We start from the raw sequence: 12,627 nt of genomic DNA, 5'->3' as shown, positions 1-12,627 counted from the left end.
ACCATCAGAAATATCCTCCATACTGTGGGGATGAATTCTTTCCACCCCATGTTGAAGCAAGGAGGAAAGCTTCCCTGGCATGTTTGAGCATTCACTGTGAGAATTACCAGTCCCTTCCTTTACACTCACCTTGATGAAGAAAGCCAGCGACGCGCCTACAGTATGACCGGAAGTGGTATTTTCTTTTGTTTGGCGGAAGCTTTAGCTTCTGCTGCCACCCACCCAACCCCCACCCCTCACCCCTCACCCCTCACCCCCCACCCCTACACCCGCACTTTCACTCCAGGCAGTTTCCTGTGCTTCTCTAGCAAGCTCTTGCAAGACTTTATCTCATTGGTTCTCTCACTAGATCAGAACCTGGATAGAGATGTAAACCGCCTAGAAATCAGTCAACTTTTTTCAAATCCGAGCGCTCTGCAGTATCTCTGTCAAACCCCACCTATCCAATTTGTCACCTGTCCTTGTGAATCAGCTTTTTAAATACCTCCCTTACCCTTAGTCCCTTAACTCTTGAATGTCTGCAGTTTCATATTTACCATACCGGTTCACTGTTTTCTGGACAATTTTGGGAAATAAAGTTAACTTTTATTAGTAGCATACTTTGATTTCAAGTTTTTTTTTTTAAAATCTTAAATCTGAATCATTTTTGTCTTGGAACGGTATCCAAAGAGTTACATGCCATACTCAAAATTCCAAATAAATAAATGTGAACTCATTTAGAAAACATTCTTGGATACTTACATACCCCCCCCCCCCCAAAGAAAAAAAATGAAGAAAATGACAGCTTAAAAAAAGTTCCAGTACAATACAATAATGAGAATAATCCTTCCTCTGGTTAAAAGTTCAATATTGAATTACCTGTTGCCACTACCAACAAAAACCAATTCTGCTCAATATCTGGACTCCAGTTCTTCTCTTTTGTGGTTATTTTTGTGTGTGTGTGGTTATTTTGATACGGGCCAAGATTTCTTTCCTAAGAGACTTTAAGTTTCCTTTTTTTTTTTTAATTAAAGCTTATTGGGATAACAATTGTTAGTAAAGTTACATACATTTCAAGTGTACAATTCTGTGTTACATAATCTATAAATCCCATTGTGTGTCCACCACCCAGTCAGTTCTCCTTCCATCACCATATATTTGATCCCCTTTACCCTCATCTCCCACCCCCAACCCCCCTTACCCTCTGGTAACCATTAAACTATTGTCTGTGTCTATGAGTTCTTGTTTCTCATTTGTTAGTCTTGTTATTTTGTTCATTTTGGTTTATAGACCACATATCAGTGAAATCATATGGTTCTCTGCTTTTGCTGTCTGACTTATTTCACTCAGCATTATACTCTCAAGATCCAACCATGTGGTCACAAATGTTCCTGTATCATCTTTTCTTACCGCCGAATAGTATTCCATTGTGTACATATACCACAACTTCTTTATCCATTCATCTATCGAAGGACATTTTGGTTGTTTCCATGTCTTGGCCACCGTAAACAAAGCTGCAATAAAGATTGGAGCACACGTGTATTTATGGATAAATGTTTTCAGACTTTTTGGGTAGATACCCAGGAGAGGGATTGTTGGGTCATATGGTAATTCTAATTGTAAGTTGTTGAGGAACCTCCACACTGCCTTCCATAACGGCTGCACCAGTCTGCATTCCCTCCAACAGTGTATGAGGGTTCCTTTTTCTCCACAGCCTCTCCAACACATGTTACTATTTGTCTTATTATGATAGCCATTCTGACTGGGGTGAGGTGATATCTCACTGTGGTTTTTATTTGCATTTCTCTGATGATTAGTGGTGTTGAGCATTTTTTCATATGTCTATTTGCCATTTGTCAGGGAGTGTGATACCTCCGGTATTGTTCTTTTTTCTTAGGATTGCTTTGGCTATTCGGGGTCTTTTGTGGTTCCAAACAAATCTGATGATTTTTTTGTTCTATTTCTTTTAAAAATGTCTTTGGGATTTTGATGGGGATTGCATTGAATCTGTATATTGCTTTGGGTAATATGGCCATTTTAACTATGTTGACTCTTCCAATCCTTCAGCATGGAATGTGTTTCCATTTCATTGTGTCTTCTTCAATTTCTTTCAAAAATGTCTTATAGTTTTCAGCATATAGGTCCTTCACATCCTTCGTTAAGTTTATTCCTAGGTATTTTATTCTTTTTTTAAATTAAATTTATGGGGGTGACTATTGTTAGTAAAATTACATAGATTTCAGGTGTACAATTCTGTATTACATCATCTATAAATCCCATTGTGTGTTCATCACCCAGAGTCAGTTCTCCTTCCATCACCATATATTTGATCCCCCTTACCTTCATCTCCCACCCCCCACCTCCCACCCCCCTTACCCTCTGGTAACCACTAAATTATTGTCTGTGTCTATGAGTTTCTGTTTCTCACTTGTTTGTCTTGTTCTTTTGTTGTTTTTGGTTTATATACCACATATCAGTGAAATCACATGGTTCTCTGCTTTTTCTGTCTGACTTGTTTCGCTCAGAATTACACTCTCAAGATCCATCCATGTTGTCACAAATGTTCCTATATCATCTTTTCTTACCGCCGAATAGTATTCCATTGTGTATATATACCACAACTTCTTTATCCATTCATCTATCGAAGGACATTTTGGTTGTTTCCATGTCTTGGCCACCGTAAACAAAGCTGCAATGAACATTGGAGCACACGTGTCTTTATGGATAAATGTTTTCAGATTTTTTGGGTAGATACCCAGAGAAGGATTGCTGGGTCATGTGGTAATTGTATTCGTAATTTTTTGAGGAAACTCCACACTGCCTTCCATAACGGCAGCACCAGTCTGCATTCCCAACAACAGTGTATGAGGGTTCCTTTTTCTCCACAGCCTCTCCAACGCTTGTTACTATTTGTCTTGTTGATGATAGCCATTCTGACTGGGGTGAGGTGATATCTCATTGTGGGTTTTATTTGCATTTCTCTGATGATTAGTGATGCTGAGCATTTTTTGATATGTCTATTTGCCATTTTTATGTCCGCTTTGGAGAAATGTCTCCTCAAGTCCTCTGCCCATTTTTCAATTGGGTTGTTTGTTTTTTTGTTGTTGAGTTGCATGAGTTACTTGTATATTCTGGATATTAGGCCCTTATCGGAGGCAATGTTTGGAAAAATCTTCTCCTATTCAGTTGGTGGCCTCTTTATTTTGTCGATGGCTTCTTTTGCTGTGCAGAAGCTTTTAAGTTTCATATAGTCCCATTCGTTTATTTTAGCTTTTACTTCCATTGCCTTTGGAGTCAAATTCACAAAATGCTCTTTGAACCCATGGTCCATAAGTTTAGTACCTATGTTTTCTTCTATGCAGTTTATTGTGTCAGGTCTTATGCTTAAGTCTTTGATCCATTTTGAATTAACTTTGGTACATGGTGACAAATAGCAGTCCAGTTTCATTCTTTTGCACGTGGCTATCCAATTCTCCCAGCACCATTTATTGAAGAGGCTGTCTTTCCTCCATTGTATGTTTTTAGCTTCTTTGTCAAAAATTATCTGTCCATATTTATGTGGTTTTATTTCTGGGTTCTCAATTCTATTCCAATGGTCTATGTGTCTGTTTTTCTGCCAATACCATGCTGTTTTGATTATTGTAGCCCTGTAGAACAAGCCAAAGTCAGGATGTGGGATACCTCCATTATTGTTCTTTTTTCTTAAGATTGCTTTGGCTATTCGGGGTCTTTTGTGGTTCCAAACAAATCTGATGATTTTTTGTTCTATTTCTTTAAAATATGCCATTGGAATTTAGATGGGGATTGCATTGAATCTGTATATTGCTTTGGGTAATATGGCCATTTTAACTATGTTGATTCTTCCAATCCATGAGCACGGAATGTCTTTCCATTTCTTTGTGTCTTCTTCAGTTTCTTTCAAAAATGTCTCATAGTTTTCAGCATATAGGTCCTTCACATCCTTGGTTAAGTGTATTCCTAGGTATTTTATTCTTTTTGCTGCGATTGCAAAAGGAATTGTTTTTCGTATTTCTTTTTCTGAGATTTCATTATTAGTATATAGGAAAGCAATGGACTTTTGTACATTGATTTTGTAGCCGGCAAGTTTACTGTATTCGTTGATTGTTTCTAATAGCTTTTTGGTGGAGTCTTTAGGGTTTTCTATATATAACATCATGTCATCTGCAAAGAGTGATAATTTAACTTCTTCATTCCCAATTTGGATGCCTTTTATTTCTTTCTCTTACCTGATTGCTCTGGCAAGGACTTCCAACACTATGTGGAAAAGCAAAGGTGGTAGGGGACAGTGCTGTCGTGTTCCTGAACATAGAGCAAAGGGCTTCAGTTTTTCACCATTAATTATGAGATTCACAGAGGGAGGGCTTGTCATATATGGCCTTTAGCATGGTAAGGTATTTTCCTTCGATACCTATTTTGTTAAGTGTTTTAATCATAAATGGATGTTGTATCTTGTCAAATGCTTTTTCTGCATCAACTGATAAAATCATATGATTTTTGTCCTTTATTTTGTTTATGTGATGTATCACATTGATGGATTTGCGGATGTTGAACCATCCTTGTGCCCCGGGGATGAACCCCACTTGCTCATGATGAATAATCTTTTTAATGCATTGTTGTATTCGATTTGCTAGAATTTTATTTAGGATTTTTGCATCGGTATTCATTAGAGATATTGATCTGTAGTTTTCTTTTTTGTGTTGTCCTTACCAGGTTTTGGTATCAGAGTAATGTTGACCTCATAAAATGAGTTAGGGAGTACTCTCTCTTCTTCAATTTTTTGGAAGAGTTTGAGCAGGTTTGGTATTACATCCTCTTTGAAGGTTTGGTAGAATTCACTAGTGAAGCCATCTGGTCCCGGACTTTTGCTTTTGGGAAGGTTTTGGATGACTGATTCAATTTACTTACTGGTGATCGGTCTGTTTAGATTTTCTAGTTCTTCATTGTTCAGGTTTGGGCGGCTATATGTTTCTAAGAACTTGTCAATTTCTTCTAGGTTGTTGAATTTGGTGGCATATAGTCATTCATAGTATTCTTGAATAATCCTTTGTATTTCTGTGTCCAGTTGCCATTGCTAGTTGCAGGGGTCACAGCCCACCATCCCTTGCGGGAGTCAAACTGGCAACCTTGTGGTTGAGAGGATGCGCTCCAACCAACTGAGCCATCCGGGAGCTCAGCGGCAGCTCAGCTCAAGGTGCCATGTTCAACCTTTGTTGCAGGGGGCGGAGCCCACCATCCCTTGTGGGACTCGAGGAGTTGAACCGGCAACCTTGTGGTTGAGAGTCCACTGGCCCATGTGGGAATCTAACCGGCAGCTTTTGGAGTTAGGAGCATGGAGCTCTAACCGCCTGAGCCACCGGGCCGGCCCTGCTAACCTTTTTTTGATATCAGCAGGATTATTCATTATGAATTTGTACCAACTGAACAAATAGTTAACCAAGTTTACTATTTAGAAGTGCTGAAAAGGCTGTGTGAAAAATTTAGACGACCTGAACTTTTCGCCAACAACTCATGCATGGCTCATGCATCACGACAATGCACCAGCTCACACGGCACTGTCTGTGAGGGAGTTTTTAGCCAGTAAACAAATAACTGTATTGGAACACCCCCCCACACACACACACTCACCTGATCTGGCTCCCAATGGCTTCTTTCTTTAACCGAAGATAAAGGAATTACTGAAAGGAAGAAATTTTGATGACATTCAGGACATCAAAGGTAAATAACGACAGCTCTGATGGTCATTCCAGAAAGAGTTCCAAAATTGCTTTGAAGGGTAGACTAGGCACTGGCATAGGTGCATACCTTCCCAAGGGGAGTACTTCAAAGGTGACCGTAGTGATATTCAGCAATGAGGTATGTAGCACTTTTTCTACGATGAGTTTGCAAACTTAACTGTCTCACCTCGAAGATACAATAAAAAGAAAAGAAAAAAAATTTCTCCTTGGGATTAGACATGCCTCTTAGGATCTACTGTCATAACAACTGTCCTATATGTCTTACAACAATTTATTTTATTTTTTGAATTTTTCTTATTACAGCCTTATAGTAGCTATTTATGTATTCACTTTATACTTCTTACTTTTTGACAAGCTCCTTGAAGACAAGAATACTTGATTACTCACTTCTGCTTCCATTGCACTACTTTGGATGACACAAAAATGAGAATAGAAACTACATTTATTGGGTGCCAGGAACTGTGATAAGCCATCTTAATTAACAAAATAATCTTATTTAACTGTCACAACTACCTTGTATAATAGGCACTATCACTACCCCTTTTACAGATAAGGTAACTGAATCTCAAAGAGGTTAAATGACTTGCTCAGGTCAATTTATTAGTAAAGAGTAAAGCTTGGACTAGAACCTATGCCTGACATCAACTCCCATGTTCTTTATACTCAAAATTGGCAGAACATATTAATGATTCAAAGAAGAACAAAACATTAGCATTAGTATAGTTTAATTTATTAGGCTGAATGGTGGGTGCATGAGCCTATACTGTACAATTCCATGTACCTTTGTATGTCTTCAATATGTTATAATATTTTAAAACTAGTGATAAAAAACTTTAGATAATTTAGTTCTATCTCTCACTAAACTTATAAAGTCATTTTATAACACCACTAAAGTATGTAAACTTCACTTTAACAATTTTATCATATATTATTTAGATACCAAATGCTCTTATGTAACATACCATGGACTACCATGTACATAGGTCATGTTTGCAAATTTGTGTCTGAGGTAACTTAACAATGTCTAGATCCATATAAATTACAAAAGTGTAATATTGTAAGGGGTAGGATGGGATCCAAGAAAGTTGAAACTTAATCGACTATATTGGGCACATACTGTAGAAAAACTAGTAAACAAAGAGTGCGTAGTATGTCAGTATGGAGCCCACAAAATAGTACATAAGAAGAAAATGTGAAGATTTAATTCCTTTTGATATGAGTGATATATATGTTAGGCTCATTGGCATAATCCATAAGAATCATAACCTATAAGATCTTTGACTTTTATTTTCACACCAAGGAACCTTCTCATTAGTATTTTTTTTCCAGTGCAAAAAGAAAGTGAACAGGCTGATGCAAAGAGACAAATCGTTGGTCCACTTGCAAACTAAAATTCTCATTAAAAATTGCCTTTCAGTTTATGATTCTGGGACAAGATAGAGTAGATACACTTCTCCCTATTCTTCCCACTAAGTACAACTAAAAACTCTACACACGATATATAAAATACACAAAAAGACTCTGAAAGGTGGAAAGAAGAAATCAGACCACTAGGAACTTCAGAACATGAGATACAACACAGCAGTGAGTTCCTGGATTTTCTCTTTGCCTCATATGTGCAAGACTGGATGCTATGGAATCTGGCATCCCAGAAATGTCAATGGGTACCTATTCAAGAAAAACCCCTTTCTCTAGCCAAAAGACCAGGAAAAATTAACAATCATCATCATAACATAATATAAAACTATAGGTAATTATTGCCTTACTCCAACCAAACATCATGGAAAAGAATGTGGCTTTCCTTACCCCATCCCTTGGTCAACAAAGGCTGTGTGGAGAGCTTAGACTTCCATTCTCACCCAGCTGTAACAAGGCACTACTTTTCCTGTATCAGAGTGGTTTCAGAGGAAGCCAAGTGGGGATCTGGGACGTTCATCCTCACCCAGTGATAATGAAGCATTCCATTCCATTAGTAGAGGCCACATAGGGGACAGTAGAGGTGCCCCCTACAACATCCAGACAGGGTAGTTTTAATATCTGTGCTGGCCTAGTGGATAGCCTGAACTCCCACTGATCTAACGGCAGTAATGAGGAACCCATCCTTTCCTGGATATTAAGGGAAGCTGAGTGAGGAACCTAGACTTCCACATTCACCTGGCAGTTATAAGGCAGCATTTCCCCTTCTTCCATGAGTATGGTGTCAGACAAGTTCTGCTAAAATGAAAGACTTAAATAAGATCCAGAGTCTCATAATGTGATGCAAGAAATGTCCAAAATACAACACAAATCACTCATTATACAAAGAACGAGGAAAATCTCAACTTGAATAAGAAAAAGCTATGTATGTGTGCAACACTGTGATGACACAGATGTTGAAATTATCTAACAAATATTTCAAAACTGCCATGATATAAACGTTTCAATGTGCATTTACAAACATACTTGAAACAAATAAAAAGTAGAACATCTCAGCAAATAAATAAAAGACATAAAGGAGGCTCAAGTATAAATTTTAGAACTAAAGATACAAAAACTAAAATAAACAAAAAATCACTGGATAGACTCAAAAGCAAAATAGAGAAGACAGAGGATTGAATAAGTGAACTTGAATATAGAACAATAAAAATTACCTAATGTGAACAAGAAGAGAAAACAGACTGAATAAAATAAAAAGAACAGAGCCTCAGGAACTTGGACTAATACAAAACACCTAACATTTCTGTCATCATAGCCTCATAAGGAGATAGGAATATGGTGGTGCTGTAAGTGTATTTGAAGAAATACTAGAAGAAAATTTCCCAAATTTGGGGGAGAAATTCTTGAAAGCAGCAAGAGAGAAGTGACGCACATTATGTAAAGAGGAAACAATTAGGTTGACAATGAATTTTTCATCAGAAGTCAAGAAGGCTAGAAATGGCAAAACTTTTTTCAAGTGCTGCGAGAAAAGAGCTGTTAACCTAGGAATCTACATCCAGAGAAAACATCTTTCAGAAAAGAAGATCAAGACATTCTCAGATGAAGGAAAACTAAGAGAATTTGTCCCCGCAGACCTATCTTAAAAAAATGGCTAGAAAAATATTCTTTTGTTTTTGTTGCTTTTATTTTTATTTTTTTATTAGCTTCTGGTGTACAAAACAGTGTAATAGTTTAGACAATGAGTCTTGGAATGCCAGAAAGGAATAAAAAAACAACAAAAAGGAGAAAATTAAGGGTAAATACAGTAGACTTTCCTTCTTTTTAGTTTTCTAAATTATGTTTGAGAATTGAAAGAAAAATTATAGCATTCTCTTTTGTGGTTCACAAAGTATGCAGAGAATATTTAAGATAATTATATTGTAAATAGAGAAGAGCAAAGGAAATTAAAGGCAGGAAAGTTTTCTACACTTTACTGAACTAACAAAATGAAGACATGGGTAGACTGTGATAAGTAATGTATGCATGATGTAATAATATGCATAATACTTAGAACAATAACTTAAAAATCTAATACAAAGAGATATACTCAAAAACACTATAGATAAATAAAAATGGAATTCTAAAAATGATACAAGTGAATATCCAGTCCACGGACTCATTTGTCCCTATCCTTCCCTTTTAAGTACAAGTATAAACTCTGGAAATAATGCAAGATGCCACCAAAAAAGAACTCTGAAAGGTGGAAAGAGGAAGACAAACTTGTTAGGGACCCCTAACTGTAGGAACTATAGGAACAACATAGTATAGAGAGTCTTTTGACCCACCTCGGCTCAATAGAATAAGGCAACCCAGGCCTGGCATTTCCCAAACACCAACCTATTAATAGCAGAAAGCCCAGGTAGGCTCACTTGTCCCCTGGATTAAATCGAAGTATCACAAACACCAACTATCACAAACACCAACTATAACCTGGTGGTGATGGTTGGGAGGATCTATCAGGAGACCTGTTGCTAATAAGCAGTCAGGGGAAGTGCATTGCTTCCCTGCTGGGCTGCCTTCCCTCACCAGAGATAAGGGGCAAGGGGTGGCAGGGTCCATGGTGTTCTTACCACAACAAGCAGCTCCACCCAGGAAGCTTCTTCATCCCTAGGGCCTGAGACACCCTTGAGAAGAATTTTAAAGCAGCCATAAAAATGCTTCACCAAGCAATTTAAAATTCTCCTAAAACAAATGAAAAAATTAGAAACACTCAGTAAGAAATAATATAATAACTGAAATAAGGAAACTCTATCAGGATAGGCTCAATAGTAGAGTGGAAAAGACAGCATAGAATCAGTGAACTGAGGACATATCAATAGAATTTATCCAATCTGAACATAGAAATAGACTAAAAACAAAACAACAAACCAGAGCCTCAAGAACCTGTGGCAAAATAACAAAAATATCTAACTGTATGCTGCTGTTTACAAAAAAAAACTCATTTTAAATTCAATCATAAGTAGATTGCAACGTGAAAGCATAGAAAAAATACACAATGCAAGCATTAACAAAAGGAAGTTCTTCAAAAAAAAGTCAATAACACTAATAAACCTTTTGCTAAAAGAGCAAAAATAAAGCAAGAGAACTCACAAATCATGAATACAAGGAATGAAATTTACAATTATAAATATGACATTTTAGAAGAAACAAACACATTCCTCAAAAACCACAACCTGACAAAACTCAACCAAGATAATATACATAATATGATAATCTAATTAGTACTATAATCATGAAAAGTATTAAATTTGTGATTTAAAAGCTCTCAAAAAAGAAATCGTCATGCTGAGATGGTTTCACTAGACAAGTCTACCAAACATTTAAAGAATAATTAGCACCAACTTACGCAATCTCTTCCAGAAAATAGAAGAGAGGAGAACACTTCTTGTATTATTTTATGATTTAAATATTACCCAAATTCCAAAGCCAGACAAAACCAATACGAAAAAAGAGAAAGCTACAGATCATTATTTCTCATGAACTTAAAATGTAACAAAACAACAAAATATTAAAAATAAAATGCAAAAACTGAATTACACCCAATGATAAAGTAGAATTTGTTCATCACTACAGTCTCACCATGTATCACAGTTCTTGACACGTTGCAAATGTTTGACACTGATTTATTAGGATGAATGAATGGATTAATTAATTAAATCTTATTGAACCATTCTTTCCACCCAGCAGTCCCATAGTCAGCTCAAATACAACATGACGAAAAATTGACTTATTAATTTATATGTTATTCCCACTAAACACAATGCCTGGAACATACTCAATAATATGACAAATAATCAATATTTACTGAAAGAATAAATGTATCAGTTAAAGACAGGCCATCACTATCCAACAATCTAAGCCAAAATGGAAAGGCCAGAGTGGTAAATGGCATAGACTTTGGAGTCAAATAGAATCACATTTAAATTCAGCTTTGCCATTTATCAGATGTGTGAACAGAAACACGTTTCTTAACTCCTCTGACCTTCCAAAGAACTTTTTCTTGCCATCTGCCTCACTGGTAAGTCAATGCCATATATTTCAGGGTTTTATGGGATTTGTTTCTGCAGCACTCCACTTACTGTACCATAGCTATTTCAGTCAGGTTAAGCGAGATTAGGCTGTTGTAATAAAATACACCAAAATCTCAGTGATTTGACACATCAACATTTATTTCCTGCTCATTATACATGTATGTCATGGATCAGATGGGATATTATTCTCACTCAAGAACACAAGATGATGGAAGTGATACACGCTCTGGACCTTCACAGCAGTAGGAAGTAAAAAGCATGGAGAAACAGTCATTTGTTCTTAATTGCTCCCAAAAGTAAGTGACAATTTTACTTCCACTCATATTTTATTTATCACAGAGAGGGACATAGCTATGCCTAACTTTAAGAGGACAAGGAAGTGTGACACTCCCCATTGCACAGAATTTCCTACATTCAAAATTGATGAAGAGTAGTAATATTTACCACAAATTTACTTACATATTAATAAATGTTTGTCTCACGTGACATATATGATCCATCAGCAAATCCTGTCAACTCTATTTTCAGAATGTATCATTTCCACTTCTTATCTCCTACAATATTGATCTCTGCAATGGATTGGGATTTCCAGAAAACATATGCTGAGATTGAGTTAGGAGTGCAAAAATTATATTGGGGAGTATATTTGTAAGGGTTCTCCAAGAAACAAAACCAGAGATTTATTGGAAGGAATTGGCTCACACAATTAGTGCCAACATCTTCAATCAGCAAGCTGGAGACCCAGGAGAGCTGATGGTATAGTTCCAGTCTGAGCCCAAAGGCCTCTGAGAACCAGGAGAGATGATGGTGTAAGTTCCAGTTTAAAAGCTGGCAGTCTGAAGACCGAAGGAGAGCTGATTTTCCAGTTTTGAGTCTCAAGGCTGGAAAAGACTGATATCTCAGCCCAATCAGTCAGGCAGGAGGAGTTCCCTTTTACTCCACCATTTATTCTATTCAGATCTTCAACTGATTGGAAGAGGCCAATCCATATTAAGGAGGGCATCCTGCTTTATTCAGTTCACCAATTCAAATGTTAACCTCATCCAGAAACACTCTCACAGGCACACCCAGGAAAAATGTTTGACCAAATGTCTGGGTACCCCATGGCCTAGTCAAGTTGACATTAAAGTTAACCATCACAGAGACTAACACCTGTGAACTTAAAGGGAAAAAGAAAGATTCAGCAGAGGGAGCCATCAGATCATGATGCAGAACTGGAAAAGTCTTTCTCAGCCCAGTGAAGAGCTCTAGAGAAAATATTGTCTTTAGAGGACCCCATGTTGAGTGGAAATGGTTAGGCCCTTGTCTGACCACTTTGCTCAGACATTGGCTAGGAGTTACCCAGTAAAAACCTTGATCTTGGCAACCCCCATCTTGTTCATTTATTGGGTGGGGGCCACAAAAGA

At 37.1% G+C, this 12,627-nt stretch overlaps 1 protein-coding gene across 2 annotated transcripts in view; it reads right to left on the bottom strand.

The window, feature by feature from the left end:
• The window catches only part of MAGED1 (MAGE family member D1), a 50,220-nt gene extending 50,038 nt beyond the window's left edge, over positions 1-182 (bottom strand). The window contains exon 1 of one of the 2 annotated variants that reach the window (XM_088794734.1): positions 130-182. The gene's annotated coding sequence lies outside the window, so the exon portion shown is untranslated. The remainder of the gene's footprint in view (positions 1-129) is intronic. The other variant, XM_019719319.3, reaches the window with a different exon arrangement.
• Between the last annotated feature and the right edge of the window lie 12,445 nt (positions 183-12,627).

Source organism: Rhinolophus sinicus, chromosome 18 (genome assembly GCF_057876585.1).
Source record: "Rhinolophus sinicus isolate RSI-liver-muscle chromosome 18, RSI-T2T, whole genome shotgun sequence".
Lineage (NCBI taxonomy): Eukaryota > Metazoa > Chordata > Mammalia > Chiroptera > Rhinolophidae > Rhinolophus > Rhinolophus sinicus.
The sequence above is the reverse complement of the archived record's forward strand: the minus strand, read 5'-3'. Positions and strand labels throughout refer to the sequence as shown.